The sequence below is a fragment of the Ursus maritimus genome, unplaced genomic scaffold, assembly GCF_017311325.1.
Source record: "Ursus maritimus isolate PB19 unplaced genomic scaffold, ASM1731132v1 scaffold_21, whole genome shotgun sequence".
Lineage (NCBI taxonomy): Eukaryota > Metazoa > Chordata > Mammalia > Carnivora > Ursidae > Ursus > Ursus maritimus.
The window spans coordinates 40,751,765-40,766,364 of record NW_024424564.1 but is presented as its reverse complement, the minus strand read 5'-3'; positions in this window follow the sequence as shown (position 1 = coordinate 40,766,364).

The window sequence follows — 14,600 nt, the reverse complement described above, 5'->3', positions numbered from 1 at the left end:
AGGCATTTGGCAACTCAATAGCAGCCTCCCTTGCTAAAATGAAAATCATAAAGTTCTCCACCCTGATCCGCATGCAACGTGCCAGGCACTATTATCAGTGATAATTAGGTGAATACATTCAGTCCCAGAGCAGTTGAGTAACTTGTCCAAGGTCCTACAGCTCGTACAAGGCAGAGCTAGGTTTGGAAGTCAAGCTCTGGACTGCAGACCCCACGTGGTTTCTTTGCCTCTAGAATGTCATACTACCTTTGGGATATTGTCTGCATGACCCCCAAATACTCATCCTATTTCTGGAAGAAAAGTATGTCTTTTGTGAACCATGCTCTTTAGTATTGAAAGCATTTTAAGTCTGGGGCATATTGTGAACAGTGTTTAACATTCTCAAGCTTGAGAACTGGCCATCTTGGCCTGCTCCCTTTGATGGTGAGTTAAACATCAAGGCTATGATTATAGACTCTGCATGTCTTAATAGAGAATAAAAGCTGGGCATTTTGCACGTGCACAGGAAATTCTTTTAAAATAACCAAATTTCAGGAGTTTATTTTTTATTCTTAAAATATGAGGTTGATTTATCTTCAGAAGTTCCTCCCCAGAACTCTTCTTAAACAGTGTATTTTTCAGATGGCTGTAATGTGAATGTCTGTTCAGCTAACATGAGTAAGACACAAAACCCATCCTCTTCTTTCCCCTGCATCATCGGAGAAGTCTCTTATCTGGAAGACCAGTTCTTCTGCCCTGTCCATTCTGCGCTTGTCTCCCCACCTTCTACTGGTCTTTTCTTTACTCCTTACCTATTCATTCAGAATGAATGTCAGAACAGTTCACTCCTTCCCTGTTTTAGTTTGTCTTCATTCATCAAATGTTTGCGGAGCCCTTACGGAATGCCAGGAGCTGTTCTAGGTGCTGGGAATACATCAGTGAATAAGGCAAAAATTCCAGCCTTAGCGGGTAAGACAGAAAATGATAAATTAAGCATAATAAATAAAGGGAAAGAAACAAAGACCGTAAGGAAATAAAGCAGAGGGAAGCAGGATCAGAGTGCAAGGGCTGAGGATGGGGTAGGGAAGAGCCTTTCCAATTTTAAAATAGGGTGGTCACATTAGACCACATTAAGTCTCATTTGAGCTCAAAACCCTCCCGTGGCATCCCATCGCACCTAGAGGAAAAGCCAGAGGCCTTACAATTGCCTGTAAGATTCTACAGGTCTAGACTTCCCCCAATTTCCCTGGCCTCCTCTCCTTTACTGTCCCCTTAGATCAGTGGTCCTCAAACTTTAGTGGACATCACCTTGAGGGCTTGTTAAACCACAAATTGCAAACACTAGTGAAATCCAAATAAAGTTTGTGTGTTAGCAGTGTTGTATCAATGAGAGTCTTGTTATATAAGGTGTTAACATTAGGGGAGGCTGAGTATCAGGAAAATCTCTTTACTAGCTTTACAGTTCTTCTGTAAATATTAAATTATTTCAAAATAAAAAGTTAACACCCTCCCCTTCCCCCAACCCCACACACACACCTACAACATACTGCTGGCTCCACCCCAGAGTTTCTATTTCTATAAGTGTGGAATGGGGCCTGAGAATTTACACTTCTCTAACCAGTCCCCAGATGGTGCCAATGCTGCTGGTCCAAGAGCAGACCTTGGAGAACTAGTGCCCCAGATCACTCAGCTCTAGCCATGATGATCTCTGTGGTCCTCCTAGAACAGCCCCACAAGCTCCACCCCAGGGCATTTGCACCTGCTGTTCTCTCTGCCTGAAATGCAACTCCTTTCAGAATAGGGCTTACAAAGTACCCTCCTCGCCTGCCCCAGGTGTCCATTCCATAGGGAAGACTGGTTACCCAAATTAAAATGGTCAGCCTGTTCATGTCTTCTGCCATTTCCTGACAGGATTATTTGTCTCTTAGGTGTTAGTTTGATAAGGTTTTTATAGATCTTGGATACCAGTCTTTTATCTGATATGTCATTTGCAAATATCTTCTCCCATTCCGTAGGTTGCCTTTTAGTTTTGTTGATTGTTTCCTTTGCTGTGCAGAAGCCTTTTATCTCGATGAAGTCCCAGTAGTTCATTTTTGCTTTTGTTTCCCTTGCCTTCAGAGATGTTTCTTGCAAGACGTTGCTGCAGCCAGGGTCGAAGAGGTTGCTGCCTGTGTTCTCTTCCAGGATTTTGATGGATTCCTCTCTCACATTTAGGTCTTTCATCCATTTTGAGTTTATCTTTGTGTATGGTGTTAAGAGAATGGTCCGATTTTATTCTTTTGCATGTGGCTGTCCAATTTTCACAGTACCATTTATTGAAGAGACTGTCTTTTTTCATTGGATGTTCTTTCCTGCTTTGTCAAAGATTGGTTGACCATAGAGTTGAGGGTCCATTTCTTGGTTCTCTATTCTATTCCATTGATCTATGTGTCTGTTTTTGTGCCAGTACCATGCTGTCTTGATGATCAAAGCTTTGTAATATAGCTTGAAGTCAGGCATTGTGATGCCCCCAGCTTTGGTTTTCTTTTTCAACATTCCTCTGGTTATTCTAGATCTTTTCTGTTCCGTGCAAATTTTAGGATTGTTTGCTGGAGCTCTGTAAAAAATGTTGATGGTCTTTTGATCAGGATTGCACTGAATGTGTAGATTGCTCTCGGCAGCATAGACATTTTAACAATGTTTATTCTTCCAATCCATGAGCATGGAATGTTTTTCCATCTCTTTGTGTCTTCCTCAATTTCCTTCATAAGTGTTCTGTAGATTTTAGTGTACAGATCCTTTGCCTCTTTGGTTAGGTTTATTCCTAGGTATCTTATGGGTTTTGGAGCAATCGTAAATGGGATTGACTCCTTAATTTCTTTTTCTTCTGTTTTGTTGTTGGTATATAGAAATGCCACTGATTTCTGAGCATTGATTTTGTATTCTGCTGCGTTACTGAATTCCTGTATGAGTTCTAGTAATTTGGGGGTGGAGTCTTTTGGGTTTTCCACATAAAGCATCATGTCATCTGTGAAGAGTCAGAGTTTGACTTCTTCTTTGCCAGTTTGAATGCCTTTTATTTCTTTTTGTTGTCTGATTGCTGAGGCTAGGACTTCTAGTACCATGTTGAACAACAGTGGGCATCCTTGTCGTGTTCCTGACCTTAAGGGAAAAGCTCTCAGTTTTTCCCCATTGAGAACGATATTCTCTGTGGGCTTTTCATAGTTAGGTTTTATGAAATTGAGGAATGTTCCCTCTATCCCTACACTCTGAAGGGTTTTAATCAAGAAAGGATGCTGCCTTTTGTCAAATGCTTTTTCTGCATCAATTGAGAGGACCATATGGTTCTTGTCTTCTCTTTTATTAATGTGCTCTATCACACTGATTGATTTGCGAATGTTGAACCACCGTCGCAGCCCAGGAGTAACTCCCACTTGGTTGTGGTGAAGAATCCCTTTAATGTACTGTTGGATCCTATTGGCTAGTGTCTTGGTGAGTATTTTGGGGGGAAAAAAATGGTCAGCCTACTCCTCCCCCCCAGCATCTCCTGTCCATCTTGGCTGCTTCCTTTTTTCCCCCACAGCCACTCACCACCATGTGACACATTATATATTCTGTTATTTGTATATTTTTCTCTCTCCATCACCTCTGCCCAGAAACGTAAGCTCCTTGAGGGTGGCTTCTCTGTCTCATTCTCTTCAGCACTTAGAACAGCGCCCCGTCACAGAGGGAGCGCAAAGACTATACACGTACTAGAGGAGGGAAGGGATGAATAGAGTAAAAGAGCCCATGAAAAGGCATAGCAGCTTCCATGGGGGCTCAGATTCAAGAGTCTGAAAGATCTGGGCTCAAATATCTACCCAGCCCTGTACAATTTGTTTCATCTTGGGCAAAGTACTTTCCTCAACAAAAATTGAAGGGCATCCCAGTGACACTATCTCATAGGCAAATGTAAAAATTCAATGCCATAGTATAGATAAAGCATTTAGCACAGGGCTGGGCATAGAGTAATCTCTCAGTAAATGTCAGCTAATAGTGGTTTCGCTCTACAAGTTTGGTCTTTGTGATCATTCAAGCAGGGCCTTGGTTACAATTCAGTTTTGCCTGGGAAGCCAGTTCCTTAAGAGTTGGTGAAAAGTAAGTAATGCTCCTATAGACTATTTGTGTGCCCCCCCCCCCGCCATTTCCCACCAATTCATATGTTGAGACTCAGTCTCCAAGGTGATGGTATTAGGAAGTGCAGCCTTGGGGAGGTGGTTAGGTCATGAGGGTGGGGTACTTGTGAATGGGATTAGGGCCTTTATAAAGGGCTGAGTGACCAGAGTTCTTCCTTCCGCCATGTGAGGACACAGAGAAAAGAAGCCCAGTGAACCAGGGAGGGGGCTCTCACTCGACCCAAATCTTCCAGCGCTGTAATCTTGGGCTTCCAGCCTCTAAAACTGTGAGAAATACAAGCCAGTCTACACTATCCTGTTATAGCCGCCTGGACGAACTAATACAAACCTTATGGGTAATATTTAAGCTACTAAGAGAGGAAACGATTTTCAAATACTCTCAAGCACTTTCAAAGTATCTAGTTGGTGTTCAGATTATATCTATACGTATTGAAAATCATTCTATGTAACCAAGAAAGTAAGACCCCCTAGGGATTACTCTGAACCACGATTGGAAATGACTCAAATGAACTTTGTTGACCTAGCTTATGTTAAAAATTACAAAAATATATTTCTTTATACTATATTTGTAAATATATAAGCTTATATATTAACAGACTTAATATTAATATTTAATTAATGTGTTATATTAACCGTGTTAATATTAATATTAGACCCCATCAATATTATAATATGCAAATATTATAATGCACTTTAATAAGATTCTTATATACCACTTTAAATCAATATAAATGTTAATATTTAATACAGTTAATCTATATATCTTCATAAATATTTGAATTTATTTATGCCTCTCTTTTCCCTTTGCTCATTTCTTTTATTTCTTAAATTCAACATACGAGTGAAATCATATGGTATTTGTCTTTCCCTGACGGACTTATTTTGCTTAGTATTATACCCTCTAACTCCATCCATGTCATTGCAAATGGCAAGATTTCATTCTTTTTTGGGGAATATTCCATTATATATATTCCATTTATATTATTTTTATGGAATATTCCATTATATATATATCTCACATCTTCCTTACCCATTCATCAGTTGATGGACACTGGACACTTGGGCTGTTTGCATAATTTGGCTATCGTAAATAATACTGCTATAAACATGGGGTATCCCTTTGACTTAGTATTTTTGCGTTCTCAGGGTAAACACCTGGTAGTGCAATTGCTGGATCATGTGGTAGTTCTCTTTTAGACTTTGAAAAAAAAAATAGACATTTTTCCAAAGAGGACATCCAGATGGCCAACAGACACATGAAAAGATGCTCAACCTCACTCACCATCAGGGAAATCAAAACCTCAATGAGCTGTCACCTCACACCTGTCAGAACGCCTACAAGCAGCAACATAAATACCAGGTAATGTGAGGATGTGGAGAACGGGGAGCCCTCTTGCGCTGTTGGCGGGAATGCACACTGGTGCAGACACTCTGAATGTATTTGTGAATGAGTAAATCATGTTCCACGATTTGAAGTTCAGGTGAGGTTATCTTTATTCTTAGTTAACGTAGCGTTTGTGTAGCCCCTTGCAATCTAACCAACGAGCACGTCCACATTACTTAACAGGTGCACCAGATGACCCATTTCATCTGGGTGCAGATGTATCAACTTGGATCTTACCTTTCCCCCCATGCTCCTTTCAACACTCATATCCTAGCCATCCACTCTTTAATAGGAGCTCCATGCGTGGGTGGCATCGTGGTCAGCAACCTCAGAACAGGAAACCGTAACCAACTGACTACCATCGGCTTAATAACTGTCCATGGAAGACTTAGAGACCTAAGTTTAGTGAAGAAAAGAGGTTGACTTGCAACAAAGGAAGGGAGTCAGGCTTCACTAGAGCTGGCTTTCCAAATACGAAACACAAAGGTATTTAAAGAACAAAACCACAAGATCGTCAAGGTCGCCAAGTATGCCTCAGTGTGTTCATGGCGGGGGAGCAGCATTCTTGCAAGATTATCATATGCAGAAAGGTTGTGCCATAGCTTCAGCTATCAACATTGCAAAAATCAGGAACACAGTTATTTTTGCTAGGGGTCTCTGCGAATGCGAAAAGGCTAAGTTCCATTCATTTGGGGGACCAGAACCAGACACAATTTTTTATTACTTTCAGGGTGCAAAGTTTGTGTGTCTGCTCTCCCCCCAACTGTAGAATACGTGGTGCATGTGTATTAATAATTTTGTTGGGGCAAGATGTCAGCATTGCTTCCAGAACATTGCCTTAGTTGCAAAGTTCAACTTCTGCTCAGGATCCAGCCCTCGTTCCTGCTGTTTTTAATGGGTTTCCTGTTCTCCTCAACTGACCACCCATTTAATTAACAGTAGCTGCCATTTACTGAGTGCCCATGAAATGCCAGGGACCAAGCTCACCCCTTCTGTGATAGTAGCTAAGATTTATCGAGCTTTACCTTGTTCCGTGCTCGTCTGGTCTAGGTGCTTTGCATGTACCATCTCATTCAATGTTACAACAACCCCAAAGCCAGGTGCTATTATAATCTCCATTTTACAGACTAGGACACTGAGGCACAAGAAAATAAGCAACTTATCTGCCATCACACAGCAGCTAAGCAGAAAAGCTGAGATTTGAGCCTGACCTCTGAGTCCCAGCTATGCTCTGCGGCTCCTCCTGCCTTGCGTATTATTTTATCAAATTCCCACACAACCCTGTGCGTGGGCATTATTACCCTCGGGTCATAAATGAGCAACAGAGTTTCATTCATTGGCTAAAATTATACAGAAAATGGCAGCAGGGATTTAAGTCTGGAATTTTTGTCTCCAAAATATTCCAGTATGTTCTCATGATGCCTGTGAGACACTCAGATTCCAGCTGGCCACTCTGTGGCCTTTGGACAGTCCGCATGGGCTGGCCGGGTGATGTATGACTCACTTGGGCCCTCACTCCAGTGCTCAGACCCGTGAGATGGGTGGTTTCCTTGAGCATGTTGGGAATAAGGATGAAGGAGTTCTCTTTTATTAAAAGAAATCCTTATCGTCTCATGATCAGTTTTATTATTTGGAGTCAGTTCAGTCTTCACTAAGAGACTTCTGTGTGCCCGGTCCGGTGTAAAGGTGTGTTTTGGGGGGTCAGGGAGAGAAGAGAGGATTTTTGTAAGATATAGCTGTCTCCTTCATAGAACTCACGGTCGGACTGAGCAAATAAAAATGACACTGAGACACAGGTGTGCACTGAACGTGTATTACTGATGGAAGGGGATAGGGATTCACAAAAGGGGTGCTAGAGCTCCTGGCAGGTTTGGGGCACGAGGACCTTAAAGGTCATGTGGAATGTGGATGCAAATGTAGCAGGTTGGGACAGAAAGGTTGGAAAGGAGGCCGGTGCAGAGATGTTCTTGTCCAAGGGAGAGGGAACTTGGCATTTCCTAAGCACCTCTACACGTGCCAGATGCTGAGCTGGGCGGTCAGTATATAATATTTCAGTGACTCCTCAGATTGGCCCTTGCAAGATGGGTGGGGTTGCTTCCATTTAACAGATGAGAAAACAGAGGCTCAGAGAGGTTAAATAATTTGGTTTTGGCCACACAGCTCCTAAGTGGTAGAGTGCGGTTCGAATTCACTCTTGACTGGGTGCCAAAATGCATGCTCTTCCTGTACTGTTAGGATTTTACAGTATTTCCAACCTTCCTGGGAGCAAAGATCGACGCAGGCAGCTTAATTCTTATGATGGTTAATTTTATGTGTCAATGTGACTGGACCGCGAGATGCTCAGATATTTGGTTAGCTATCACTCAGAGAGTGCCTCTGAGGGTGTTTCTGGATGAGATTAACATGTGAACAGGTAGACCAGTTGAGCAGATAGCCCTCCCAATGTGGATGCCTCATCCATTCTGTTGGAGGCTTGAATAGCACAAAAAGGCTGAGAATTCATTCTCGCTGCCTGTGTTTGAGCTGGGACATCAGCCTTCTGTCTCTGGACTCGGGTTGGAATTTACACCATCAGCTCTCTGGCTCTCAGGCTTTTGACCTTGGACTGGAAGTACACCCACAGCTCTCCTGGGTGTCCAGCTTGCACACTGCAGGTCTTGGGACCCCTTGGCCTCCATAATGACATGAGCCAGATCTTTATTCTCTCTCTCCACCCCTTTCCTTCTCTCTCTCCCCATTGGTTCTATCTCTAGACTACTACATTCCTTTCTGATTTAATGGCAAATACAGTCTGATTCTGGTAGGGCACAAACCCTGGCCATGGCATGGTTTGACCAGCTGCATCCCGCAGAGAACAGAGGAAGGGTCTGGAAGCAGAGTCCTAAGCCTAAGGACGGCTCTAGGAAAGGATGAAACTGGCTGCCCAGAGAATGCAGCCAACCTCTTGAAGCCTCTGATGGGTACCATTAGTTTGATTCCACCAACTGCAGCACAGGCAGGCCCTGCGCTGGGGGAGTAGAGATTCCGAAGTGAATGAGACACAAAGCTGGCCCTCAGTTTGGTTTGCATGGATGGGCAAAGAGATCATTTCAATAGCACTTTGCGTGGGCTACCATTCCTCCAGCCGGCCCGCCTCTGCCCTCAGCCTCCATAGGTGTGGCTTTGCCCAGAGAAAATCACCAATCGCTGAGTGCCTGGCATCCCGTTGCATCTGTGTGATCTACGCTCTTGTGACCCTGCAGGTTAGAGCGTGTCTCCCCAGGGGAATAGTCAGTCTCATGAACAAGCGTGTCACTTGGAATAATCGTTCAGTCCTGAATATGTATTTTCAAATAGAGGGGCACAAGCTAAGTATAGCCCGACGTGAAGATTCTTTGGTGCTTCATACACTGAAATTCCATCAGTTTGCGAGAGCAACTCGGGTACTTATGGCAAACTACGGTTGTAATGAATGATGGCAATTAAAGCTATTAATTTTAAATATAAAACAGTTATCAGACCTTTCGAGTAGTAGAGAGATGGCAAGATGATCATCTGGATATTTTAAAGGGAATGGTCGGCTAGATAAGTTTAAAAATAAGTTAATAGCCTTTTTGAGCCAACAAATGTTTATAAAGTTTGAATACCAATACACGACAGAATAATCACAATAACAGGTTAGGTTGCAGCATTACTTGGCATCCTAGTCTTTGTCACACTCCTTAAATAGCCTTTAAGACTCCGATTTCATTCTTTTGAGATTTATTTCCTGTTTAGGCCATGGGTCTTCTGAGAAAAAGTTTTATTTAGAATGCTTCACTTCTTGGGGCGCCCGGGTGGCACAGCGCTTAAGCGTCTGCCTTTGGCTCAGGGCGTGATCCCGGCGTTCTGGGATCGAGCCCTGCATCGGGCTCCTCTGCTGGGAGCCTGCTTCTTCCTCTCCCACTCCCCCTGCTTGTGTTCCCTCTCTCGCTGGCTGTCTCTCTGTCACATAAATAAATAAAATCTTAAAAAAAAAAAAAAAAGAATGCTTCACTTCTTGCGAGGATGAGTTAAAAAAAAAAACATGCCAATGCCAATTTTGCCTCCTGGGGGGGGTATCTCCAGAAGCATGTGAAGCAACATCTATGATAAATCCCCTTCAGCCCAGACATGAATACACAAAAGAGGAAGAAAAGAGTGTGCAGGAGGACAGCGTGATACTCACACTGCATTTTGTTCTGGTGGGGGTTTTAGGGGGGTCCGCCGTAGCTTCGAGGCAGAAGAGGCTTCGTTTTGGTTAGTCCCTGGCAGAAGAGAAGGACAGCGCCCAAGTGTGACAGCCACATCCGTGTCAGGAGCCTCTCCACTGCCACCACCAGCCAAGAGGAGCCGTGTTCCTCTGCCATCGAAAAGGTCTCAAGTGGTCACCGCAGTGACAGCTGGAGAGCACAGTGCTGAGAATTTCCTGGGCCGCACTGTCATGCCAAACATTTGAAATTCAATGGCAAATATTTTTAATAATAAAATGTCATAGCCAGTCAGTGGTTGATGGAACTTCAGACTTATGTTACAGACTGCTATGTTCCGCTTCAGATCCTTCTGGCCTCACTTATCTTGTCCCAGTGCCACGTGGCCATCAGCTCTGTGAGGTTCTGACCAGTAGGTCCTGACCTCCTTCCTGTAGAAGCAGCCCGATGGTGCCCGGCCTCAGTCCCCTGCACGAGCCTCTCACCTCCAGCCTGGGCTTCCCTGCTGACACCAAGGCACCCCCGCTAGGTGCCTTGCTTAAGCAACCTGGAGCCCAGGCAGATAATGCCCCCCGGGGAGGGGCACTAACCCACTGACAGTGGAAGCTGGTGAATCGATTCTCCTTTTCTCTTGCCACAGGTGGTCCTGAGACAATGTGTATGTCCTCAGGGGATGGTCCCACAGCAGCCAAGAGCCAGTGACACTTAGTTTGTGCTGAGTCAATAGTGCATCCAGCCCTTGGCTCTCCCTCTGTTGATTCTTAAAGATAGGTCAACAAATTCTCTAGTATTCCTTTCCTCAACTGACAGCATTTCATTCTCCTCTGTTTGAGTGTGAATTGGACTCCATACCTGCTTCTAGAAAACAGAATTCAGCAGAAGTCATGGGACGTCACTCTCAAGAGTAGGTTATTAAAAAAAACAACAGCAACAACTATGGCTTCCTTCTTGGAAGGAATACTGGTGGAATTGTGTCCCTGCCCTCCCCCTGCAAATTCACATGTTAAAGCGTTGGCCCCCTGGTATAAGGTCTTCGAAGAAACAATTAAATGAAAAATGAGGCCATTAGGGTGGGCTCTGATCCAATAGGACCGGTGTCCTTGTAAGAGGAGGAAGAGACACCAAGGTTGTGTGTGCAGAGGAAACCATGTGAAGACACAGCTAGAAGATGGCCATCTGCAAGTGGAGAAGAGGGACCTCAGGAGAAACCAACCCCACAGATACCTTCGTCTTGGACTTCCAGCCTCCAGAACTATGAGAAAAGAATTTGTGAAGCCACCCGGTCTGTGGCCTGCGGTTATGGCAGCCCGAGCCGACTACAACACTTTCCCTTTCTCTTTCAGATCACTGACCTGGGGGAAGCTGGCTGCCACGACATGTGAGCAGCCCCACGGAGACGTCCCTGTGACCAGAAACTGAGGTCTCCTGACAGCAGACCCGTGGGTGAGCCTGGAAATCTTGGAGCCCCGGCTGACGGTGTGAAGAAAGCTCTGAGAGCTCCTATGCCAGATCCACCTGGCTAAGCCGCCCCTGGATCCCCGACTCACAGAAACTGTGTGAGACGATAGCGTTTATTGTTTTAAGCTACTGAGTTTGGGGTAACATGTAACACAGCAACAGCAAATTAATGCCCCTCCTTCCCTGCCTCATTGCCCTTCCCTTCACCCCTATGGCTGGAGGTGGCCCCAGTGCAATGGCAACTTTGCATGGACCCTCCGCCTCAGGTCCTGCTTGCTGAGGGAACAGACTAAGAAACTCCAAATGGTCATTCTGTGGTGGTCATAGTCTGCCCTGACCCTTGGCTTTGGCTGAATATTGCCTTTTAACATCTGACCATTTGGGATCAGGACAAAACGAGTATTTAAGGTACCTCTAAATCACTTCATGATCCAAAATGTATCAGTCAAACACCTACTCTGGTCAGGGACAGTCTTAAACCTGAGATATGATAGTCCGCAAAAGCAGACAGGTGTGTTTCCTCATGGGGAGCCCAGGAGCTGGGGGCAGCCTTCAGTCAAATATGTCTGACCTGGTCACGGCAGCCCCTGAGGCTCCAGCCTCCCCTAAGCCCGTGGAGTATGTGCCCAACAGAGTCAACCCTAGAACCTATGGTCCCTTCCTTCCAGCTCTTTTCAATGAAAGGACCACTCACACATGACACTGAAGAATTTAGGCCCTGAATGTGCAGCTCTGAGTGCCACTGTCTGCCTCTTCCACATTTCCGTGGGTGTTTGTCAAGAGCTGCTGTTTGGGAGGCCAGGTGGGACAGTGGTTATGAGCAGGACTCAGGAGTCAGGCTGCCCACCATGGCCCTTACTCACTAGCTGTGTGACTCGGGCAGGGTAAGAAACCTCTCAGCTTCCCCAGCTGTGGTAAGATAATAGTACGTAGTCGTAGAGTTGTTGATGGCATTAGTGTTTGATATTTTTATGGTGCTCAGGATGGAGCCTGGCCTATAATAAAAGTCAGTAATTGTTATGGGCTGGGCCCTGGGGAGGGAGCCAAATACCTCATAATTTGTACCCCCAAGAAGCTAATGACCATGGGAGCACTCGAGTAAACCGGTTCAGCTGTTCCCGAGCTGTGGAAGCAGTGCCTGGGCCTGCCTGGAGCGCAGCGCGGCACAAGCTTGCTGAACGAGTGAGTGGGGAAGGCCCAGGAGCCCAGCTGCGGTGGCTGAATAACGGCCCCCAGCAAGGTCCACATTCTAGTACTCAGAACCTGTGGATGTTACCTTGCATAGTAAAAGGGACTTCACGACGTGATAAAGTTAAGGATCTTGAGATGGAGACATTATTTCAGATTATCAGTGCGGGTCTAACGTAATCACAAGTATCCTTGGAAGAGGCAGGCAGGAGGGTCGGTCAGAGGGGACGTGATGATGGAGGCAGACCGGAGTGATGTGGCCACGAGCCAAGGCAGGCAGGCAGCCGCTACAAGCTGGGAGAGGCCAGAAATGGACTCCCCAGCATCTCTAGAGGGGTCAGTCCTGCGCCGTGAGATTGCTGTTGAACTTCTGGCCTCCAGACTGTTAAGCACGATGTGGGTGGTTTGAAGTCACTAAGTCTGTGGCCGTTCTGTTAGAGCAGCCACGCGAGAACTCATACAGCAGCTTCACACTCTCGGGGGACTGAGTGAGAAGCAGCGGAAGCCGGTCCCCTCACAAAGGGATTCTCAGAGGAAGGGCCACTGTGCCTCTCTGGGGGACCCAGCTCAATGGGCTTAGAAAGGGAGATAGCCCCAGTTTCAGGGGTGGAGGGACCCCTGTTCCCTTGCATCTCCAAGCAGAGGGCCTCCGGGGGAGGACACGTAGAGTCTCCCACCACAGACAGCCTGAGCGTGGCCTGGAGAACAGGAACTGGGACGTGCTGGTGCCCAGAGCAGGGCCACCTGTTTCCAGAGATCAGACGGGATGGGGCGCCATGGGCCAACTCCATGCAGGAGGCAGATGGGAACAGTGTCAGGGTGGCAGAACTGCCCAGCCAAGGTGCCAAGAGCAGCTGCCGCACAGGCCCACAGACTCTTTCTGGGGAAGTGAGGTCCTCACACCACACCGTTTGTACAGAGCAGGCCTTTTCTAGACTGGCAGAGGAGACCTCAGTCTCTAGAGATAGGAAGGCCTAGCTTTTGATGTTGGCAGTTTTTCACTGCCCCTGTGTCCTCAGGCTCATCCCGTAATCTCTCAAAGCCTCCGTTTGCTCATCTGTAAAATGGGGATAGTGAAAGTAGTAATAATTATAAGTAGGTCACACTTATTGAGCACTTACTACATGCTAGGTCTATCTGAAGCACATTCTAGGAACTATTTTACTGAGATTCCATGGAAGGCCAATCCTCGGGGTGAGTCCTAGTATTGTCCCTATTTTAAAGATAATAGGACTTAACTCAGGGTGTTGAGTTGGGAGAATTCAATGAGTTAAATTTGTAAAGCTCTTACAGGCGTGTGGTCGGGTACGCATTAAAAGACATCTCTCCTTCCACCCCACCCCCCACTTCCCCACTAACAGCTGGCTTCCCTCAGATTCTTCTAGTCTTCTTGTGAGGAGTTTGAAACCCTCCAAAGTTGCGACATAAGGACTATGAGTTGCCCAATGTCTTACAGCCTTGGTCCGCTTCTCCATGTCCAGCTCAGTACTGGGCTGCACTTTTGGTAAAGTGTACGTGGCTCATGAAACTCTTTCTCAGATGTGCCTTTTTACCCCTCAACTGACCCATGAAACCCAAGGGCTCTCCTGAATGACAAAGGCAGTGATCAGATTTGTTTTTCCTTCTGAGCCTAGCGAATGGCTTTTCAGTGTGTCTGTCCCAAGCGGCCGGGACGTACCAACCGCGGGGCTGTGACGGAGCTAGAGCCGGATGGAAGGTGGCTGGCGTTCCAACGACAAACACGGCCCTCCCCTGGGAGCCCAGCCCAGCCACCTCTCAGGAATGCCTGCCTTCCCAGCGATGCTTGGCTTTGAGTCAACAGTAGCAGAGCCCTGCCTTGGAGGTAACACTGGGTGCACCGTTGACTGGAGTAAATGTAATGGGCTGGTAACTGTCTGAGTGTCGAAGAATGTTGGCTTCTTACAAGAATCCCTGCATTTGCCAGTCTCTTCTGAATGGGCCCCAGATGGAGCCCCACTGGCTCCGTCCCCCAGAATCAGCAGGGCAGGCTTCGCCCTCTCAGACTAGGCTACACTCGAGCATCTGTGTCCCCAGGGTTCTGGGCGAAATGCTTTCCAACCTGAATTCTCATCGGTTGACAAGCCATGCACTGTCGTCCTTGATGGAGGATTGTGAGAAAAGCCACCGCCTCATTAAGGGCCCAGGTTAACTGAGGGTGATTGATTTTCCATAGCTCTGAGAAAGCTTACAATCCTTTGTATAAACACT